Source organism: Bactrocera oleae, chromosome 3 (genome assembly GCF_042242935.1).
Source record: "Bactrocera oleae isolate idBacOlea1 chromosome 3, idBacOlea1, whole genome shotgun sequence".
Taxonomy (NCBI): domain Eukaryota; kingdom Metazoa; phylum Arthropoda; class Insecta; order Diptera; family Tephritidae; genus Bactrocera; species Bactrocera oleae.
The window spans coordinates 13,849,265-13,873,045 of NC_091537.1; the positions used below are offsets into that span (position 1 = coordinate 13,849,265).

The 23,781-nt window shown below is 38.3% G+C and overlaps 1 protein-coding gene across 1 annotated transcript in view; it reads right to left on the reverse strand.

Annotated features, from left to right (window-relative positions):
• ft (cadherin-related tumor suppressor fat) overlaps positions 1–6,856 on the reverse strand; it is a 261,828-nt gene extending 254,972 nt beyond the window's left edge. The window contains exon 1 of the mRNA XM_036368505.2: positions 6,081–6,856. The gene's annotated coding sequence lies outside the window, so the exon portion shown is untranslated. The remainder of the gene's footprint in view (positions 1–6,080) is intronic.
• Positions 6,857–23,781: the final 16,925 nt, after the last annotated feature.

Genomic DNA, 23,781 nt, shown 5'->3' on the forward strand with positions numbered 1-23,781 from the left:
ACATGGCACAGTTGCGGAAAGTGCAACAAAAGCAAATAGAGTGAATGCAAAGAATCAAGGCAAAGAAAATGCCGAAATTGCAAAGATTAAAGCTGTTGCTAGATAAATTTAGGGAGTGCTGCACTAAAATAGAAAATAATTATATATTTTTGCAATATGCTGCATAGTGTAAATTGATTTAGTGAGGCCTTTATGTGGCGCCATAAAATAGTCGCAATATAGCGGAGGTATATATTAATGCATCTTAGTAGAAAGAACTAATGAGGAAATCCTCCTTATTAGTCGTGTGTAAAAAGCGGCGCTCAAAAATATTTAGTAAGTTCCCGTTTCTACCCAATAATACGGATCTTCGAAATCCTATAGCATTGAACTTAAATTCGGTCCACAATGTTGCCATGCCTGCCAGAGAAGAGTGATAAGCTTCTACATATTTATGCGTTCAAACTATATAATCGAGTGGGAGGGAGTTGGTGCTTTTTCAGCAAAAGTAGACACCAGAGTCGTCTTACGTCTACCAAACCACTGCAGTGTCTTCCAAGCGGCGATCACAGCAATTAAAGAGAAGACTTTCGTTCTGACAAAGACTGCGATCATAACAAGAAATGTATTTATATATACAGATAACCAAGCGGTTTTGAAATCACTTAAGTATCTTTTAGTCTTAGTGGAGCTAACATCCTACTTCCTTACGATAAACATGCAACCGGTGCCAGGCCATAGTGATACTCCTGGTAACTGTGCAGCAGATGGACTAGCCAGAGCTAACACCACCCTACAATTAGGCTCCAGAAAAGAGAGAATTTGTATGTCTCCGGCTGCTTGTAGATATTTAATCGACAAACATATTATAAATATAGCTGAGTCTCGGTGGAATCAATTCCTAAAAAAAACAAGCAGGCACACGTGGTATGAATAGAATATGGGTCGCGCATGCCGACTATTAAAATTCAAAATGAACCATATAGGAACTCTAGCAGGAGTGCTATCAAGTCACTGTCTAATTGGCAGACATGCCAACCAACTAGGAAAACCACACCATACTCAGGTGAGAGAATTTTAGTTTCATAATGGTCCTCCTAAAGCTCTAGGTGCATCGTCATACATCCACTCTAGCTACCTAGTAGAAATTATTTTTGAAGTTTTATCATGAAAAAATATATATAAATTTCTTCTGATATATATCACTGTATAAAAAAATATATAAAACTTACAACTATGTACTTGAGCTTCACAACCAAACTTGGTGAAAACATTTCATATCACCAGCAAATGACAAGCGTGTAGTGTGCCACCAACCTGCGCTCGACAACCCCATAATTGTAATAATGTCAAAAACGTAAATTTATCTTATAAATAGGGTTTTGCTCAATATACGCTAAATTTGCAGAGCGTTTGTACCGAAAATTTTTGTAATCGTTCTCTAGCATGTAGTTTTAGTGTATTTTCAGGAAATTTGGTCAGCTTCGGTTTATTGAAGGAAAAGTTTTCATTTTACGCACATTTTGAAATATAAAATCTAAAATTTATAGATCATTTTCCGAACACTTTTTGAACTATTTTAAAAGCTTGTAGCCAATTAGTAATATTCGCCATTTCTCTGCTCGCTTCTGCTCTTTTGTCAGAAAATACTTGTTAAAGCAACAACAAAGCTATCGAGTATAACATAGCCGCTATCTTTAATGCTACGAAGAATTTTAGAATAGTTTTACTATTGTGAATGGTTCAAATGACAAATAAAAATACAAATTTCTTTTTTTTCTTGTATTTTTAAAGCATGTACCTTAAAAACAATTATAGTAATTTATACAATACTTGTAGAAAACAAAAAAAAAAACAAAAACCGAAAAAAATAATTTCTCCACTAAGAAAGAAATATAACACTATGCATGCGTCAGAAGTCATATGAGCGCAGGGTTGCACTACAAGTGCTGTCCAGTTGTTTGGGCCTCTGATATAGTTTGTTCGATTCGCTAGAGAGTAACGCTGTGAGAATGGAAGACAGCTTATATAAATAAGGAATAATATAAACTAATTTAGAATATTATATAATTTAAGTCTTGTACATATATAGATATAGAAAATATTTTGAACAATGATATGAGTAAAATAGAGAAAGTTGGAAACTTAAATATATGTTTTCCAATCGGCTAAAAGTTCATTTTTAAGATTCGAAAAATAGGCATGTTTAATGCAAAATTAAAAAAATAAAAATTAAATTAATTAGTACTTACATAAAAAAAATATTAAAAACAAAAAACAACAAAATGCTAAGAAAACAGGCAGAAGAAAATTAAGTCTTTTTCAAATTATTAAATAAATTCTTTCTATTTTTTTTTGCTATTAAAAAATGTTTTAATATGGAAAATGTTATTTTACAAGTATGGCGGCTGTTTAATTTAGCTATAGTCAAGCTAGTGACGCTGTTCGAATTATCATCCTGTCAATTTAAAAAAATAAACAAAATATTACGCAACTTTAATAAAAAAAAATATTTATATGTATTTAAACATAAAATTAAGACCTTTAAAGATGTTTGTAAACATATATGCGCTCAAAATTTACACATACTGAAAAGCAATTAATACAATTTAATTTTAGCGCCTGACAGCAACTCACACTTGCTGACATACCAAAAAAAAAAGCATAATAATAATAACGCAACCCCACTAAAGACATATTCACACCTCGTTCACACCAAGCAACGTCTAACACGCCTCTTCAGCGACAGCCCAAACAAAATATTTGAAAAAAAAGCGCAAAACCAAAAACAAATAAAAAAAAACTAGCAGAAAAAACACTAACAATTATGCTGGAGCTAAGTCAAAGCTTAAATTATGGCAACATACATACATAGTAGGTTTATTTATAAGCAAGTTTCTAGCAGCTATTTACAGCAGCACAGTCGGCGTGTTGGAATGTTTTGGGCAGCCGGCACAAGCTTTTGAAATAACACACGAGCTTCATGCGAGTTTCAACCGTTGTACATATGTACTTGTATGTATGTAGGAGATATATAATATACGCGTACGTGTGAAATTTATTGTTGCTGGCGGCATATTCGATCCGCTGCCCAAAACAACTTTTGCGCCTGCGCTGAGGTGTGAAGCTGTTTGTTGTTTTTTTTGTTTTTGCATTGCTTTGTAATAATTTTGATTTTTTATTGTTATTGCAGTTGCCTTAATTACGATAACAGCGCCTGTTTTGCCATCGACATGGATATTAACAAAATAACATTAGCGATCGATTTACTGGCATTTTTCGATTTTCTTTATTTATTTATTTAATTTTATTTTTTTTTTTTACTTTTACCACTTTGCCTTCATTATCAAAATATACGGCATTAATATGCATTTGGCAACTTTATGCTTTGAGCGCTTTCATTCAACTGTTTGAATTGTTGCTGCACGCTTTAAGTCACGTGGTGATGTGTGATGTTTCAAAAATCTCCATTAGATTCGGTCCAAACGAAACGTGCAGGAAACGTGCTCGTTAATTAAGTCATCAGCAAAAATTAAAAAAAATATATATATATGAATATTCCACAACTTTCATGCTATCAGCATTTATATGTATAAATAGTCAGAAATTATGGCATTTGTAGTGTTGGATAAGCGGTTATCAGTTGGTTCTCCATATTCATTAGTTTTCAAGCGTCAATAAATTTCGGGGATATGGCTTCATTTGTAGCCAATTCGAAGCAAGCAGTTAAAATCTAAGCGCTTTTTTGGAAATAATTGCATAAAAATTGTATCTGAACGGGAATAAGCTTCATAGATGTCTATTTTATTATTGTAAAAGCAAATGACGAAGTCTTTGCACGTTGTGAAATAATAATAAACTTTAATAAAAGTTAAACTAAATTTTTTCCTTACTTTCAAAAGTATTCGTCAAAAAATTAAGACACAAAACGGTGATGCCAGGTTGCATATATAAGAAATGGGCGTGGTTACAGACCGACAGCAATCATTTTTGGAATCCTACAAAAGCATAGTCGAACAAAATAACAATTCTTACACATTTTTATTTTAAAACTCCACAGCTATTTCTTAGTAAAAATTAGCATAAAATATTGGGCATGATGGGTCAATTTCAACAATTTCGAAAATCTAAACATATTTTTAATACCGTTATGAGCAATTTGAAGTTTTCCTATTTGTATATCCTCGACAGTGTATACTAAGTTTGCCACGATGTTTGTAACACACAAAAGGAAACGTCAGAAACCCTATAAAGTGTATATGTATGTATATGAATGTATATGAATGATCAGCGTGACGAGCTGAGTCGGTTTGTGTCCGGCTGTCTGACAGCCCGTCTGTATATATGCGACTGAGGAACTATAGTTTTGAGATATCGATCTGAAATTTTGCATCCGTCCTTTTCTCACCAAGAAGCTGCTCATTTGTTGAAACCAAACTTATCACATATAGCTATCATACAAACTGACCGATCGAACTCGAGTACTTGTATGCAAAACTTTTTTATTTAACAAGGTATCGTAACGAAATTTAGTACAGATTATTACCTTAGGCATCGCTACAATTTCCAAATTTATTGTTAACATCGGACTACTATAGCATATAGTTGTCATACAAACTGACTTATCCAACTCAAGTTCTTGTATGGAATACTTTTTTATTTGATAAAATATCTTAACGAAATTTTGCACAGATTATTATCTCATCCATTGCTGGGATATCCGAAGAACTTGTTCAGATCGGACAACTGTGGCATATAGCTGCCATACAAACTGAACGATCGGAATCAAATGCTTGTATGGAAAACTTTCTCATTTGAGGAAATATTTTCTTGAAATTTTACATGGTTTTTTGCCTAAAACAATGCTGCAATCTCCGAAAGAATTGTTTATATCGGATCACTATAGCATAATGCTGCCATACACACTTAAAGATCGAAATCAAGCACTAGTATGAGAAACTTTTTTATTTGTCAAGATATCTTCAAGAAATTTGGCATGGATGGTTGCTTAAAACAGTGATGCAGTTTCCGAAGAAATTATTTAGATCGGATCACTATAGCATATAGCAGCCATACAAATTGAACGATCCGGGTCAAATGCTTGTATGGGAAACTTTTTCATTTCACGAGATATTTTCACGAAATTTGCCAATATTTATTTCCCAAAAGAAAGATGCAATCTCCAAAGAAATTGTTCAGATTGAGTCACTATAGCATATAGCTGCCGTGCAAACTGACCGATCAAAATTCTTGTAAGGAATTTTTTGTATTTATGAAAGATATTATAGCTGCCGTGCAAACGAAGTTGACCATTTTTCCTTCTTGAAAATATGTTTAGGAAAACAGTCAATAAGTCTGTGCGGTTCAAAAATTTATATACTGTCAGATATCAGTACACTTGTATATTGCTAACAGGTCACTAAATTATGGTGGCATTGTTTTTGAGTCGACTTTAAAAATATTAAAACTTGACGCATTATTCAACTACTAGCAGCTTTAAACTAAAAAAAATTGGTGCTAAAATGCAGTTTATAACAACAAAAGCGAACAACGACTTTCTTACAACAACAAGAAGCACCTATTTTCAATAGACTTTCCACCAACCGCCTCCATTTAGTTTTCCACACACACATATATATATATGTATATATATTATATATAAAGTGGCGTATCAACACTATCAGCAACCACAATGAATTGGAAATCATATATGTTTGCCTTTATGTAAAAACAAACATACACACACGATCGAACTGCAGGAACTGCGACTTGCCGTCGCTGGTCCGCATGCGTATGCCAAGCACGCAGCGGCTGTCAGCTAGCAGCGGCGGCAAATATACAACTCAGTCACATACGTAACGAAAATTTCAAAGCACATATGCCTACTTGTTGCATGCAATCATGCAACACAGTGCACAAAACAAAAATACTAATGGTGCATGCGCTAAACCAGAATTTTACACACAAGAATTGCACACAGCAGCGTCTAAAGGAAATATTTATCGAAAATCTAAGAAAACTACAAACGGCAGTTTTTCCTTTTGTTTTAATTTTTTTGTTTTTTTTGTTTTTTGTAGTAGAAAAGTAGTCAGGGCATTTACCATTTATGTTGCATTAACGTTGCGGCGACTTGTAATCCCTTAAATGCAAGCGTTTGGCAAGGCTGTTGTTGCTGGTGCTGTTTGTTGTTATTGTTGTTTTAGTAAACGTTTTTAATATGAATTATTTATGCATATGGCATTTGCTGACTGCAAAGGCCAATGTTGCACTTTTACACAAATAAACACAATTTCACAAACTCAACGAGTTTAAAGAACTTCGTTTGCGCTTCTAAATGCTAATTGTATTGGGCACATATGCACAAAAATTTCTAAGCTTGTATGTGTGTATTATTATTATTTTCAGCTTTATTTATAAAAGCTGTGCCGCTTACAACAATTCACCGCCGCCGCGTAAGGCGTACGAAAATGCAACAAACACATGACGTTCACACATTTTATTTACACGACGAAATTAATATTAAAATATAAATATATTATGTATGTATGTGTGTGTGTAGACGCGTGCACTTTGTAAAATAATTGCCAAGAATTCACAATTGTATGCAACTATGTATATATATATATCGGGACAACACAAACACAATGCGCTTGCAAATTCGTATTAACGCACAATTAAAATTGAAAATTTTCTTCAAAATATCAAAAAATATATAATTTTTTTAGTGAATTTGCACTGCTTTCTTATGTTTAGTATCTACAGATTCGTTTTCACAACAAAACTTCACAGAATTATTGCAACTTTGCATTTATAAGATAACTAAGAAACACCACGAACGCGTCTCGGTGCGCACAAAATCCAAAAATTTGACGAAACACGAAACGTCCGCGCAACGCTGCTACACAAAATCGCGGTCGTAACAAAACTGGAGAGGCAGCAAGCTGCTGGAGTGCGTGTCGGCCGGAATGAAGGTGTTAAGATATGGCCAACTGGCAATTTACTCGGCGACGCGAACGCGAGAGAGCGTCAGAACATTGGCTTAAGGTAAAACCAAATAAGACGCTCACTCCCACTCTCTCACCGGCTGTCGCTCTCACTGACAGCCAAACTCTCAATTAGCATTGCGGCTGCGTTTGCAACTTGCCACAGACACGTATTTATACAAACACAACAAAAACAACAAATACAATAACAACGAGTGCACCGTGAAGTCAACCAGCAAACAACAAATGCAGACATTTTTTAATGCAGCAACAACAAAGCAGTGAAGACATCATGCGCAAAGGAAACTAGCAAAAGCAAAGACGACAACAACAACACCGGTAGCGCCAACAAAAATGTCCACACTGTAACTGTTGGAAAAGCTGTCCAGCAAGATCATTTACAATTTACAACGGCCGCACACAACAACTAACTGTAGGCAGGCAACAGACAACAACAACAACAACAACTGGCAACAAGAACATACCATTTGGAGCGGTGGACTCTCACCAAATGTGGCAACTTGTTTTGGGCCACAGCTCAACGCTCATTAGTGTTGAGCGCGTAACTAAATAATGGCCAACAAAAAAGTCAACAAAAATGAGCAGGTAACAGAGACAATAAAAGTAACACAGAGCGTAAGCGAAAATCTCATTGGCGCTGAGTATGCTGCATTTGAGTGCAAGAATAAATGTGTGCGCTCAGGTTCTTGCCACAAGCGAATGAACAGGACTTGTTATGCCAGCGTTTGAGAGCAGACAGACTACCTACCTGTTCAGCGGTACTTACATACAGGTAAAACCAGAAATTTTCACTTGTTTTTCCAAGTCTCACTTTTCATTTTCGCTCGCTCGCTCGCTCGCTCTCTTGCTCTCTCTCTCTCTCTCTTCATTCGCTTAGCTATTTTCTTTCCGAGCGTTTGACTTGGGCAACAGCGCGCAAGCGTGTAGACAAATTATGTCTTCTACTGAGCGTTAGAATATAAAAATTTTATGGCATCATTTTTTATCAACCGAATGGTGTAATATTTATGTGATAAAAATCAATAGTCGAAATCATTTCAATTGAGTATGTATAATAGGCAGGCAGATAGAGTTTGAACAGGTGTTGACCACACTGGCGATGGGTGAGTTGATTAAAACAAGTTTCTTATCCGAAACTGATGAATCTTGCTGGTAATATGGGTACTCAAGACTATAATAAGATGATTAGTAAATTACTAGTATTTAGAAGAAATCTTGCGGAAAGGTGGTCACACAACAATTTGAGGTCTAAACACTGTGTCTGATTAATGAAGCAAAACAATTTGTTAAAAATAGATTACGTAGAAATTTTCAGTTTTTACATTTTGTATGCCAGTTATATGCTATGGTGTTCTGATCTAAACAATTTCTTTGGATCTTGTAGCATTGCCTTGAACAATAACCTGCTAAAGTTTTTGAAGATATCTCGTCAAATTAAAAAGTTTGCACAAGCACTTAATTCTGAACGTTCAGTTTGTAAGACAGCTATATGCTATAGTAGTCCAATCGGAACAATTACTTCGGAGCTTGCACTGATGCCTCGAACAATAACTCATGCCAAATTTCGTGAAGATATCTCATCAAATACAAAAGTTTTTCATATAAGCACTTGATTCCGATTGTTCAGTTTGTATGACCAGCGGTTCCGAAAAATGAGCAGCTTCTTGAGAAGAAAAGGGCGTGTGCGAAATTTCAGATTGATATCTCAAAAACTGAGGGACTAGTACGCGTATATACAGATAGACAGATGAACAAACGGACAGACAGACAGACAGACGGGCATGGCTAAATCGACTCAGCTCGTTAAGCTGATCATTTATATATATATTTTATAGAGTCGCCGACGTTTCCTTCTGGGATTAACAAACGTCGTGGCAAACTTAATATACCCTGTTTAAGGTATAAAAATACATGAGTACCCTTTCCAAGTTCTGACACTGTTAAGAACTCTACTGCTACTTAAACATAGAAATTTGACAAGATTTATGATTTAATTTGATGAAATCCTCGTTGTTTTAGTCTTCAAAGTCTATTGCGGCAAGCCATGAACTCAATATATCTAAACAGTGTATACATGTAGGCAACTCAGATTCAAAACTTTTCAATTTTTATTTAAAATTATTTTTTCCCACTCATTTACTTTTCCGCTGTGATTTATCAACGAGATATGATTATCAAGTTGAATATTTATGACCTTAAATCTTGCCAGTTTTTATGTGGTTACATTACTAAAATAGTTGCCTACAATTAGGCGCACTTTTTATTAAGACGTAGCACTCATTTTAGCGTCTACACACACCATAATACCTTCCATGTGATTGTTCCAAAAATTGTTTGGGCATTTTGATTAAACATTGAGTAAACAAAACAATCAATTCGTAAGTAACAGTTAATTTAAGAAGAATCACCACACATTTCAAACTATCGTACATACAATATTATTTGCAACGAGATTTTTTAAATTGTTGCTTTTGTTTTGACAACCGAATTACGCTTTTCTTTGCACTCATACCAAATTAACTCCCATCTTTGCTTTCAACTTTGCTCGCAATACGTAAATTGTGCAATTATTTACTTGCTCTCACTCATAATCTAAACGCGGTGAGAGCGTGGAATATTTCCTGTAGCCACCGGCAAAATATACGAACATGAGAGATTTAAAAAAGTAATGTTTTTATATAATTATCGGCTTGAAGACTTCAATTGAGTTGGAACTGTGTAGAAAACAAACAAATCGGCGACAAAAACAATGCCTCGACAGGGAGCAGCTAACTGAAAATTCTTTAGAAGAAATTTTTACTTTTTGGATTGAGCAAGTCGGTGCTGGGCAGCAATTTAGCATACAATTGCGGCAAGTAAAATTATACGAAGAGCGACAAGCCTGATGCTTTTAACTTTTTTTATGTTGTGCTCTTGAACGTCATTAAGCGGAGAGCGGCTGATGAGCGTGGCACAAGGTTCGGTGTGCTGATTGAGGAATACAGGAAAACTGGTTTCGAATTAAAATTATCGATGCTCATTTTTTCGTTTGCTACGCTGCTATGTTGCTGCTGCTGCTGATTGAACTCCTTTACTGCTGGTTAAATATATATGTGCGTGTGTGTGTGTGGCTGTGTTTTTCTTTTTGCTGGTGATTCCACATTTACCTTGGCTTGGCTTTAGACCTACCTTTCGTTCTTTTGTTGTGTTCGCTGTTGTTGTTGTTGTTGTTGCTATTATTATTATTGTTTTGCTATTCTTCTACGTTTTGGTCACTTTTTAAAGCGTCTTTTTTGTCTATTGCTTTGTTATTCTTTGCCTTTCGCATTGCTCTCAACGGTAATATACATATGTAGTTACATATAAATACTCATACATACATAAATATATGTGTATAATATGTTTACACATATTCCCTGCACGTGGGCTTACACTTTACTCATACTTATTTATATATTCATATACCATATACATATATATATTCACATATGTTTATGTACATATGTAATTATAGGACCCGCTGTGAAACAAATATTTAATAATATTGCTGAAATGTCTACGAAAATATTTTATGTGTGCAGAAAAGCTGTAAATTTTAGCAGCTTACTCAAGCATAATATGGCATTTTAAGGAAAGAGTCATCGCGAGTAAAGTAGAACACAAGTAAACAGTTACTTTCATCGAAATATATTTAAGTATTTGCACAAATTTCACCAGAAATTAGAAAAAAGCTATAAAAACGTTGACCTTGGCTGCACCGAAACTATAATACCTTTCACAACTGCCTTTTTTATAGCATCAAAGAGAATAAAAAGTTCTGTTTCCGGATTTTCATCAATCAGTTTATATAGTAATTATATGTTATAGTAGTTCGATCTGAACAATATGTAGATATTTTGTCAAATAAAAAAGTTTTCCATAAAGAGAAATGGGTGTGTACTCAACGACATCTCAATAAATACGATACTAGTTCAAGTATATACAACAATGTCCGTCTGTTACATATACTTGAACTACTAGACAAATCAACTTAGTTCGACACGCTGATCATTTATAACGCTTGCCATTTTTTGGACATGTGGTTTGTGACAGCTGTTACTTGATTTAAACTCAGTTTGATTTACCATTACATAATGAACAGACTTACTCCAGAACAACGTTTGCTAAGCATGCAAATTTATTGCTAAAATAATAGTTCGCAACTGGTCGCATTTGGAGTGATGATAATCACAAGCCATTATTAAAACGCCGTTACTTCCTCAAAAAGTCACAGTTCTGTATGCTGTATGGGCAAAGGAATCAATGGTCCATATTTCTATGGAAATTAAGCAAATGTTACAGTCAATGGGTAACACTATAGAGAAATTATTATTGACTTTTTCGTGTCTGAATTCGAAGATATTGCTATGAAGGACTTTTGGTTCCAACAAGACGGCACTAATAAATAAATAAATAATGTAGGTTTTAATTTTTTCTTGAAAACCACATGCCTAACCCGTTCAATATAATATTGTATATATTAAGATCGAAAAGATAAGCCAGAAAACCGTTTGGAACCAGACGGTGGCCAAGACCGGATTGACGGCCAGGAAGGTTTTTCTGTGTGTTTGGTGGGATGGGCAAGGAATCATCTACTGCGAGCTGCTTTCCTATGGCCAAACGCTCAATTCGGCCCTCTACTGCCAACAACTGGACCGCTTGAAGGCAGCACTCATCCAGAAAAGGCCATCTTTGATCAACAGAGGCCGAATTGTGTTCCATCAGGACAACGCCAGTCCGCACACATCTTTGGTGAGGCGTCAGAAGCTCCGGGAGCTCGGATGGGAGGTTCTAATGCACCCACCTTATAGTCCGGACCTGGCACCAAGTGATTACCATCTTTTCCTGTTCATGGCGAACGCGCTTAATGGTGAGAAGTTGGCCTCAAGAGTGGCCTGTGAAAATTGGTTATCCGAGTTTTTTGCCAATAGGGACGCAGCCTTCTACGAGAGGGGTATAATGAAGATGGCATCTCGTTGGCAACAAAGTTATCATCTTTTGAAAAATCAATAAAAAACCGAACGAACTTTTTACTTGACACCTAATATATTATAGCGCCTCCGACGTTTCCTTCATGTATAGTCATAATCTGATATAAAGTTTTGGTCAAAAGTTCTCCCAATAACTATGGAAACCATAGAAAGGATAATCTTAAGATGTAATCAAGCAAATTCATTTTTTTTTTAGCCTAAAGAATAGGCTACTTGCGAACCTAAAACTCAGCCAACACAAAAATAAGAAACAACTCAATCTCACTATAAACTTTCCCTCAAATATTACATCGTTAATAGGCGCATTTTTCTTAAAATAAAGTAAGCAAACAAAATATCCAGTAAGAAACTAGTCCGCAAGCAACTATTCTCTATTGGATGGCAACGCACATACGCGTACACCTGCAGCGGTAATCGTATTTCCGCGCTTCATTTATACATCAGTTCCAGATCATTTAGTCATTTTTTCACTTGCAACTTCTTCAGCACAGCACATACATATATATATATATATATATATATACATACAAGTGTATACATATGTATATAAATACCACGAATCACTACAAAGGGTAATCTTTTAACAATTTTCGCTTTCAAATGTTTAGGACTATTGTCTGCGGCGTCAGTTAGCCATTCTTGAGGTTAAATTGTGCTAACTCTATTGCCAACCCACATAACTAATTGCTAGCAATCAATTACAACAACACAAACACAAATTACCATCAACAATTGAAATTCGACACAAACACGCGCACACACACACACGAGCACAAAAAAACAAAACAAAAAAAAACCATAAATGATGCTCATAGTTTTGTCTTAAATGTGCTTACATACATACGTGTACATATGTAGACCTGTAGTTATGTGTATTTTTTGTATCATTTGGTGCGCAGCGCGCTCGAGTTTGCCGCTTAAGTCTTTCGTTTCTAATTGACAACGATATGAAATTCATTACGTTTCCATAAATTTCGAACGTGCGGACGTCAGCATGCCTATTTGTAAGACGTATATACACACATCCACACATACATACAAACACACATACACATGTGAACAGCAGCGAATGTCTGTTTGTGTGTAACTGCAGATTTGTTCCTGTAAGTGCTCTGAGCTGTGTTTGTTTACTTTCGAGCATTTATGGATGTGAGCAAGTGAGTGCGCGTACACACATACATACATACGTAAATACCTATATACATACATATACACGCGATGTGTGTGCACTCGTCTCTGCAGTTCAAACAAAGAAATGAATTTCCTTAATTTTGATTACTTCACGCCAAATTTGATATGCACATATATCCAGGCGTTGTTGTTGCACTCTCCACAACACAAACGCATTTGCCACTTGCCAAGTCGCTGCTTTAGCCGGACCAACAACACGGTAGCGACAGCAGGCAAGCAACTCCGGACCATGGCCACAAGAATACAGCAACTCAAAATACAACAACAAGTATAAGGTGAGAAAAACAAACGAAAGGCGCAACAACAACGCTCGAGCAGCCAACAAAAGGGCTAGCAACTGTAGAGTCCCTGGTAAAGCAGTGCGCGCTGAAGTAGAAGAAGGGCGTAAAATACAATAAAAAAAACAACAACCAAACTGTTGCTGGTGTTGCTTTCTATTTGTTGCGACGCTCGACGCAACACTCACGACACGTACGCGATAGTCGAAAAACCAAAATACATACTTTTAATAATATTAATGGAATTTGATTGTGTCTAATATGGCATGGTCGCCACAAGGAGGCAACAAAGAGCGCGATTCGTGCGTGCTTAGGTGAGCAAGCAGCAGTGCGGCATGCGAGCGGCGTATGAGTGGCAGTTATGGTGTGGCGCATGGTTAGCAGCTTCAAATGACTGAACCAGCAGCCAGCAGCCAGCAGCCGGCATCTTCATCTTAATTTTTCACTCATACATGCATGCTGTCATTTATGTTTTTGCCTACGTACACACACACACATACATATATGTATATATGCAGCTGTGTTTACGTGTGCGGAACACTTCTCTCTTTTCGTGAGAAAACAATCTCATCTGCGATTACAATTGTATTGAGCACCTGAGCCGGTTTGTTCATTGAGCGCACGCGTTCACGAGAACCACAACATATTAATGGCAGTCTACGGTTATGTTGGCGAGAACAAGTGTTCGAAAAAATGAGCAGGATGTGTACTTCTCTATTTTGTGCTGAGCAAACAACATGCAATTGATCGACAATGGTTGAATTTTGAACTTTTTTTTTTTATAAAATATTTCAAGATACTTAAGCCAAGAAAAAACATTAACTTCAGCTGTATCGAAGCAATTATACCCTTCACGGGTTTATTTCTATTAGCATAAAAGGGTATTAAAGAGATCTTTATTTTGTTTTGTTGAGTAAGTTTGAATGGCAACTACATGCTATAGTGCTCCGATCTATATCCAAATAAATATATAGAGCTATAGCCAAATAAAAAAGTTTTCCAAACAAGAACTTGCTTTTGATCGGTCAGTTTGTATGGTAGCTGTATACTTTAGTGGCTTGATATCGGCGATTTCGACAAATGAGCAGCTTCTTTGGGGAAAAGGACGACTTTCAGTTGGAAGACGATGCAATGGTCAGGAAGCCTACAGCTGAAGCTGATGGATAATTACCCTTTAGTGTACTCTTCCACCAACCCTCCTTGCAAACTTTGATCCCTCCGTAAAAAAAAAAATCAGCGTCCCTCTTCTTCAACGATGCCTTCCCTCCCATGCCTGTATCGACAGTATGTGAGCAGAGAAACGACAGCCAGTATTTTGGAATGAAATCAAAGCATACGAGGGTTCCAGAGTGCCTACGCTCACAGTCATCTAAGTGCCCAGATTCCACCATACAAAAATTCCGTAGAATATTACAAGCTTGACTATGGTTTCATAGAGCCAAAGAACTACCTTTGGTGAGAATCACTACATTTTACCAATGGCTCTTTTGCCGCTGTACACGGCAACCGTTGCCTTCCTTGCTCAGTTCTCTATGTTGGTTTTCCACAAGAGCTTCCTGTCTACGATGAGCCCGAGGTACTTAATACGGAGACATATTCCCCCCAATGATGGTACATGCGCCTCTAGAAATTTGTACTTACTAGTGAATAAAACTAGTTCGGTCTTGCTAGGATTTGTGGAGAGGCTATTTCGAGCAGCCCAATTGCTTGCGATAAGATATAAGGTATCCTACCTTAGCTTATACACAGTAATCAGATATTGTCCCTCAACATTGACAGCTACGTTGTTCGCGTAGGCAATCACCCGGCTGCGACATGCGATCTCTTACCGGCCTTCGGTGTGATCGCAATCCTAAACAATCTCCCAGCATCTCCAATATTTAGTTATATCTTAAGCAACTTAGAAAAGAAGTAGTAATAAAAGGCGAGAGAAAAGTCGTAAAAACTGGTTAATTTAAAAAAATCATCGTGATGATCATGCAAAATATGTCGAAGCAGTGAATTGTTTACTTTAAGTTATAAATGATTATTTGACTTCAATGGCATTAAAGCAATGTAAACCTGGCAATGTTAAGCGTACATAGTCTTTTGAAGGCCGAAAGTGTACAGTAAACTTCGCAAAACCTCTAAAAAAGCATAACAAAATCATGCAAAATGACCTACTGTAAAGAGAGTGCCACAACGAGAGCGATAAAGATGAGAATTTTTGGTAAAAAATTTAACGTAAACACGTTTAATAAACAAATGCATTAAATAGCGCTGACGCTCAGAGTCACCGCTGATAAGCGACCAAACAAATATGCGCTTAACAGTGGAGCGCGCTCTCCTACGTCACACTCAGTTTTTCTCCATGAACTTGCACGCTTTTGTATGTGCTAACGTCTATATTTTAGACTTTTTTCAACTCCATTGCGCTACTTCCTATATTTCTCGCATATTTCGTTATGTTTTTCAAGTTTGTGCATGTGTGTGTGTGTGTTGCTTGTACATAAGTATTTAGTTTGATTATTTGTTTGAATTTTTCTTCATTACTCACTGCTAAGGTAATACTTTTCGCTACTCTTCGATTTTCCATACTTTTCTCAGCAAAAGCGGCTCACACACATGCACGTCACTATTAGAGGTAAACGAAGACCATTGCAGTGACTGCCTATGTTGTTGTCATTCTTGTTTTTGTTGCTGCTGTTATTATTGACCGTCGGTGGAATTCCTCTGCGCAAAGTTAACCGCCGATAATGATGACGAAGTTGATAGCAACGAGTGCGAGCACAACGCGGTAAACGGTTGTAGGGTTGCCGTGTCAATATATTGTTGTTTTTTTTTGTAGTTCAAAATGTAGATGTTAGTAGAAATTTTATTTTTAACATAGATTTTAATTAAAAGTTTGTCATACTAGCTGGAGCTGGATTTTAGACGACCCTTCCAGATGGTCAATATATACGTCGATAGCCAGGCGAAAATTAAGGCAATAATCTCACATCGCATTACGTCAGAGAATGTCCTTAAAAGCAGGGAGGCAGTAAATGTAGTGGCTGCCAGATAGCAGCTGCATACAAACTGAGCTCCAGGCCACAAAGGAATTACGGAAAACGAAACCACTGATGAGATTGCCATCCGTCAGGCTACCGAAGCAGTACAGGAAATACGTAAGTCACCAAAAACGATACACAATGGGTTGACAGAAGGGTCAGGGTGAGATGGAAGGCCTTAAGGACACGCACGTTCGCCAAGATCCAAGAGGTAAAAAAAACGCATGCTTTGCGTGACTACGGCCTCGAAAGGACTGCAGTACGGTTGTTGGTTTAATTACAGCTCGCAACCTACTGGCGACACATGCGAGCCGGATGGACATATGTAACAACGATGCATGAAGAAAGTCAAGGGAAGTAGTCATGAGAGAAACGCTGGAACACCTCATATGCTTCTGTCCAGCCTTATTTCAGAACCCTTCTTAGATATCTAGAAGCTTCGCAGTTCAAAAGACTAGATAAAGTATGAAAATTAGATATCAAGACGCTCTTAAAGTTTGCAAAAAGCGTTGACGTCCAGTTTGACGAATACTTCAGCTCAAATTAAACTGAACCTGCATCCGGTATTACTTAGGACGAGTTGCTGAGCTCAAGGTCTACAACTGTTGATGGCCTAAGTGCTTAGTTTATCTCTGAATATCCCATAAACAGCCCTGACCAAGAGCGACAGGAGAGGAGGGTTAGGCTTAAAACGCTGACGAGGTGAATAGATGCCGCCTTAAAATAAGCATCCACCACCTCTAAGGGACGGCCTCAAGAGAACACCTACCCGTGAGATGAAAAGACATTTTAAACCCTCCCTACGGCCTAAAACAACAAAACTGACCAGGCGTGAGAGGCAGCCAGTATAATCTAACCTAAACTAAGCGGCGCCGGGCATTAAAGTGCTTGCTTTTAAGTTAATACAGTTTGTTGGCAACTCTGCTTACTACTACTACTACCAACTCTATGCATGCAACAGACTCTTCGCTATATAGCGAATTGCTGATGACGGTGATAATGACGTTGGCCAACACACAGAGCCATTGTTTGTAAAATGCAGACACTGTTGTTGTTGTTGATTTTTTTCCACTCATTTGTATTGTTATTGCAATGCTAGGCAGTTATTGTTGTTGTTATTGACGCTGACGACGCTTTTTGAAATTCCTTTGATTGGTGGCAGCATAAGCTGTTTGCAACCATTTTCATACACATATGCATACAAACGTATACATAAACACATACAGCAACACATATGGACATCGGCAGATGCACACACACACAAACATGCGCGACTAAAGTGTGGCCAAGGCGATGGTCTTCGATTCCTAATTGAAAGACGGCGGCGACACGGAAAACATAGAAGGGCGCAAAGGAGCAGCGCGTCAAAGTGAACGCTCGCGAGTAGGTGTTGCCCGGAGGAGTAGTGTGGGGCGGAGAAGAGTTAAACGTGTGGGTAAACATTTAAAACGAATTAATTTTCATATATCAATGATTAACACTATACCATGAGTCAGGTCACAGCAACGGTATTTTAGGTAGAGCGACAGTGAGGGACAATAATGACTGGCAAATGACAGTTGCAAAAGCTAGTGTAGCTGCTTGTGATATTAACATATGTATATATATATGAAAAGGAGATATTTACTTATTTTAATTTGTATAATTCAAGTATTTTTGGTGTGCGCAAAAAGTTCTGGAATGACTTTGGCGACCCGACAACGCGCTGTAAATCGGATGCATTGGCCAATGCGTCATACAAATGCCGAACAACACGTTTATATATGCTATAGTTATGCAGCTTGTGTAAGGTTTAGTTGGCGGTGGGGAGATGCAGCGAAATTCGAGTGCAGTTGCAGTTCATTGCAATTTTGCGTTCACTATTAATAACCTTTCATTGCGTTCTTTACCATCGCCAATTCGATTACTAATCAAAGCTGCCCATCCGCGGGCAATACTTCTTTTGTGGCTACCAATTGTTGCTCGCATTGTTGTTAGTGGCCAACTGATCAAGCAATGAAAGCGTAAAAAATGCTCACGAATGCGCTTTTTGCATTTCGTTTTGCTATTACGAACTGTACAAGCAGTGGCGGTGGTGTGTTGGAGGGGGTAAAATTTTGTTGAAATGCAATAAAAAAAAGAATTAAGTAAAAATAAAATTATATTAGATATGAATTACGAATTTTTGAAATCCCAGGTGGTTATAACAGGTGTGAGTAGCCTAAAAGTATGCTAAGCTCAATTGCTTCAAAAGGAGCGCGCTTATTATTAGACGAGGCAGACTAAACTTTTAGATCGATAAATTCAACTTGCAAAATTTAGCTGCTTTTTTCGTGCAGAAACAAATACGGAATGGCCTTTGAGCCCTTTAACCGCGCACTTTCGATTCATATTTATATAAATTTTATGATTTTTAATTTCCAGCAGTAACAATTCTTACTGCGAAACATCAAACAAAGATAGTAACTAAAATGCTTATGTAGAAAAAAAACGCCTCGCATAACTTTTTGCTTGCAAATATTTTTGGAATTTAAAAATTTTTGCTGCTACAGCAACAACACCCCAAGCAACTGCACTGTGTAGCGCAGTCGCACGGAGTTATGCATATGCTTATGTATGTATTTCTGTGTGTGTGTGTGCAATTGCCATTGCTGCTGCTACAGTAAAAACTGTCGCTACACCACAAATGAACTGAAAAAGGAAGCGTTCAAACTTTCAAAACAACAACAAATGCAGAATTGATACAAAGCAGAAAAGCGAACAAAACAAAAACAGCGCAAACTTTTGCTTTTTTCGCCGCAATTTTATTCCTTATGAGTGCTAACGTTGCGAAAATGCCTCCGCGTTTGTCCAACGGCTGTGCAATTGGCGAAATGAACGCCGGCCCAACACACCGACTGTCTAGCTATTGCTTAGCCGCGCGCAAAAGCTCTGCTTGGCCTACCCCACGACTATTCCACGGCTATGAATACAAGTACTGGCTGCTGCTTAGTCAATGGACAATCGCACGTTCGCCTGACTGTCAGCCAGCCACTTGTGCGTCGGTCCGTACGTTCGCTTATGTGTCGACTTGGTGGCTGTCACTTGACTGTCGTTCGGTCGCCTGTCTGCGTGCCTGCTTGCTTGCATTTTTATCTTTTGAGGAATATTACGAAAACACGCAATGTCTGCGCGCGCAAGCTGACCGTCATTCCCCCGCCACCGCCATTTCCATGGCCCAAGAATGCAAACGTCCACATACGTTCATGCATTACCTCACTTCTTAGGCCCCGCGCTCAGCTGGCATGCCTAGCAGCCTGTTCACTAGCTGGCCGGGGCTGCTTGGGCTTCGTTGGTGCCGTTGCAAATGCGCCGGCCAAGTGCACGTAATATTGATAAAATTAAGAATAAAAATAAAATAAAATGGCAGAATAGGAATGCTAACTATTTGCCGTTGTTATTGTTTTCATACAAAGGTCTGCTTGTTGCTGCTGTTGTAACAGCTCCTTCCGCAGCCATGGCTATGTGCCTTAAAGGCAACACCAACAACAACAATAGCAGATAGAGAACTTGTGGTAAGACATATTCACTTGGAGCAACAGTTAGACGCAGCCAGAGGGTTGCCATTGCCGTACAATTAAATTTAATAATCTACTGGAAAAAATGTTGCAAGCCACTGATCGGTTTTAATGTGAGCTTAGTTACATTTTGCCGGAAGCCGTCATTAGGGATTTGGATAGGTTTGGGGTTTAATCGAGCTGATTGCCTACGCGGACGACGTATGAGCTAACTCAAGGATAAAACCTAAATAAAGGCAAAACCGAAATGGTTTCATTCCCTAGGAAGTACAAAATACCGGAGGGCTCATCCAAGACATGAAGCTCTTGTGGCAACCCAACATCGAGGAAAGTGCAAGATAGGTATCGGTTGTGGGTTGGTGGAGGCGTACACTGTCGGGAACTTTGAATCAGCTCCAGTTTTAGACTTCCGGACCACTGCAGCGTCTTCCAAGCAAAGGCGGCTGCCATAAAGGTAGCAGTCGATCTACTGCTCCGGGGTGCAGCCTGCTAGAGAGCAGCGATATTAGCCTTGAATTCGCTGACTGTGCGCTCAAGACTAGTGAAAGTGTGGCTAGACTCCTTATTTCTAGCATTGAGTTATTTTATGGTTTGAGTGCCTGGCCACAGCGGTATTGCAGTAAACTGTAAGGCTGATGAGCTAGCAGGACTTTAGTTTAAAAACTGCGGAATGGGAACGGTTAGGACCTCCGTTGCCTTCTTGTGGTTCCCTACTGGACTGTTGGGCTTCAGACCAGCTCAGCAAGCGTTGGTCAACTACTAGCGGCTGTACAGTCGGGGAACTCCTCGCTCTCAGTCAGCGCCAGCTTTCAATGGTTGTAGCAGTTATAACTGAATAGTGCCCGATCTGGATTCATGCAGTAAGATAAATTATCTTACCGGATGCCAGCTGCATCAACTGTAAGGAAGAAGAATTATCTCAACACTTCCACCTTGAAAATCCCGCCTTTGACTGATCAAGGCAAAAACAACTCGAATCTCATACTTATAGACATCCAGGTAAAATAGCGGAAATATAAATAAAATACCTAAGAAGATTTGTGTTAGGATCAGGGCTTATTTGCGGATAGCTGAGATCCAAATACAGAAGTTTTTTCGTTCGGCTTCATAAAGGACTGTGCATAACAGTCTAACTGTGACCTAACGGTTTCTGTTATAAAAACATACTTTAATAATGTGCTTTCGACTGATCCAAATGAAGCGATCTTTTTCACGTCGAAAAATCGCATTTAATCGTTTTTCTGACAATCCAAGGGCTGTTCTTCAAAATTGTAAAGCTTAAGAGATTTAAATCACATTTCGGCACCTATTTTCTCAATTCCAGATGAAGTTTACTCTTTAAACCTTATATAATTGGCTGTTTTGCTAGCGCAGATCTTTCTCTTCTATTCATACTACCTGTGTTATATGGTATGGTCAACGAATAAAAGATGGGGCTATTAATTCCGAACTGGCTTCGAGAGGCATATAAGTTTCTTTAGGAAGCTTTGTCATGCAAGGAAAGGAACACACTCTAGGTTATTAACTTAAGGGTAACAACTTAGTCTGCTGAGAGGAAAACTCTTTAGATTTTAATGTTTGCTATGAAGGATGGCCACCCTAAGCGCGCCGTGCCAAAAACGCAGTCATAAACGCAACCATCCACCCCACTGCAACCACAACAACAAAAGCAAAAACATCGGCAGAAACTGCAGCAATGACAACAAAGCTGTTAGATGAGGATTGATCGGCCACTACGGCGCAGAAATAGTGTAACAACCCATTGCTTGCAATAGCTACAGCAATAACAATAACAACAACAACAACGACATACAACGGCACTAGTTTTCATAGGACGAAGTCTTCGGATTTTATTACGCTTTAGTTTGCGCAGTAATAAAAAATTTAAGACGACGATGATAAAGACAAATGGAAATAAAATAAATACAAATACAAATAAAGAGAATGAATATGAAGCAATAAGAATTAGAAAAATAAGAATTTATGTTAAGCAAAAAATTGCAAATGACGAGGCAAAGAGTCGCATAGCAATATGCGCGCAAAATAATAAAATACAATAAAATAAAATAAAAACAACAAACGCAGAAAAACAGCAACAACAGCAAACATTAACGCACTCTCGAAGCGCACGAGCACAACAACAATGGCTGCACTTAAAAGCGAAACTGCGCGTCGCTGCTGCGCTCGCTACATTCAAGACAAAATTTTTATAGCCTGTTCTTTTGGTTGTTATTGCTGTAAGTTGCTGCAATTTCTTGTCGTTGCTGTTATTGCTGCTGACTAGGCTTAAGTGGCTGACTGGTTGGCGGGCTAGCTGACTTTAACTGTTGCCCGTTGCACGCCGACGCTGCGCCAACTCTCGAGCCCACATTCCACGCTGTTTGCATGCTGGCGTTGTCACTGACGCTGTTGTTATCGTTGTTGTTGTATGAACTATTGCAATTGTGGCGCGGCTCAGGCAGCGGCAGTTGGGCGCGCTTGGGCGCAAGTAGGCGAAGGTGGAGTTTAAAGTCGCAGTTGCAACATAATGCATCTCCTTCGGTGTGTGCACACCATAACATTGCCAAGCGCTTTGCGGCAGCGCTGGTTGCGCCTCTGACTACCTTGTGAACGCTTGCCGCGCTTGCCACGCTCACCGTCTGCCGGTCGTCGCCGTTTGTGTCGCAACATCAGCAGCTGAAAGATGTTTATGAATATATTTTTACGTAAAAATTTCAATTATAAATGATAAAATAGATTATGATCGTGCCTTTTGCATTTGTTGTGTTTATTTTGTTTCCCATGTATCCCTGTCTTTTTGCTTACACATTTTTTCGTTTCTGCCTTTTGCATTTTTGTTTTATTTGCAATTTTGCATTTTTCCGATTCTAAGCTTTTTTCCAGCAAGCGTTGGTATTGCGGTTGCGCAAGCAAATATGCCAGGACATACATATTTATGATTATGTGACTGCCGGGATGCTCGAGATGCTAAGGATGCTGGGCATGTCTGAGCGTTGGAGATGAAAGACGCAGTCGGCATAGCGTTTGCTCCGCTTTTCGTTGCTGCTTTATGACTACTCAATTCATGTATAATATAAATATGTATGTATGTATATATATATATGTGTGTGTGTGTGTGTGTGTGTGTGTATAATTTTTAAAAACAACTATTTCGTTATTGCTGTTGCTGTCGAGCGACATTTGAGGTTATGTTCAAGTTTCACTCAATTTTATGACCAGGAAACAATGGGTTGACCTTTTGCATTAAATACCGCATGTACTACAATAATATTTTTATTATTTCTTCTGTGAATCTATCAAACATGCAATTCACGTCGGCACCGGCAAGCCATTTTTTTTTTTAGCCAACTTAGAACCATGAACTTGGCATTCTACACGTTTGCCCAAAAACGCGCTCGACTCCCAACCGGCGCAGTCGGCATAGCACGTTTGCGACACATTTGACCTCATTACAACAACAACAATGCCATAAAACTTGAACAAACAGCTCGCAGCGACAACGTTACTACGCTGTGCTGGCAAGCATTGACCAACGTTTGGTAAAAGCGGAAGAAAAGAGTATGCGCTTAACAGCAATTGACAGCGAAACTGCATCACGTGCGAGAGACAAGGTACAAGCTGGCATTGTTAATTTATATGCGACTATAAGAATAACAAGTTCAATTTTCCGGCAACAACCTCCGACAGGCAACGATTGCAGCAAAGTTGAAGAAACGTGCGTGCGACGAGCAGTACTTATGCGAGAACGAAGCGGC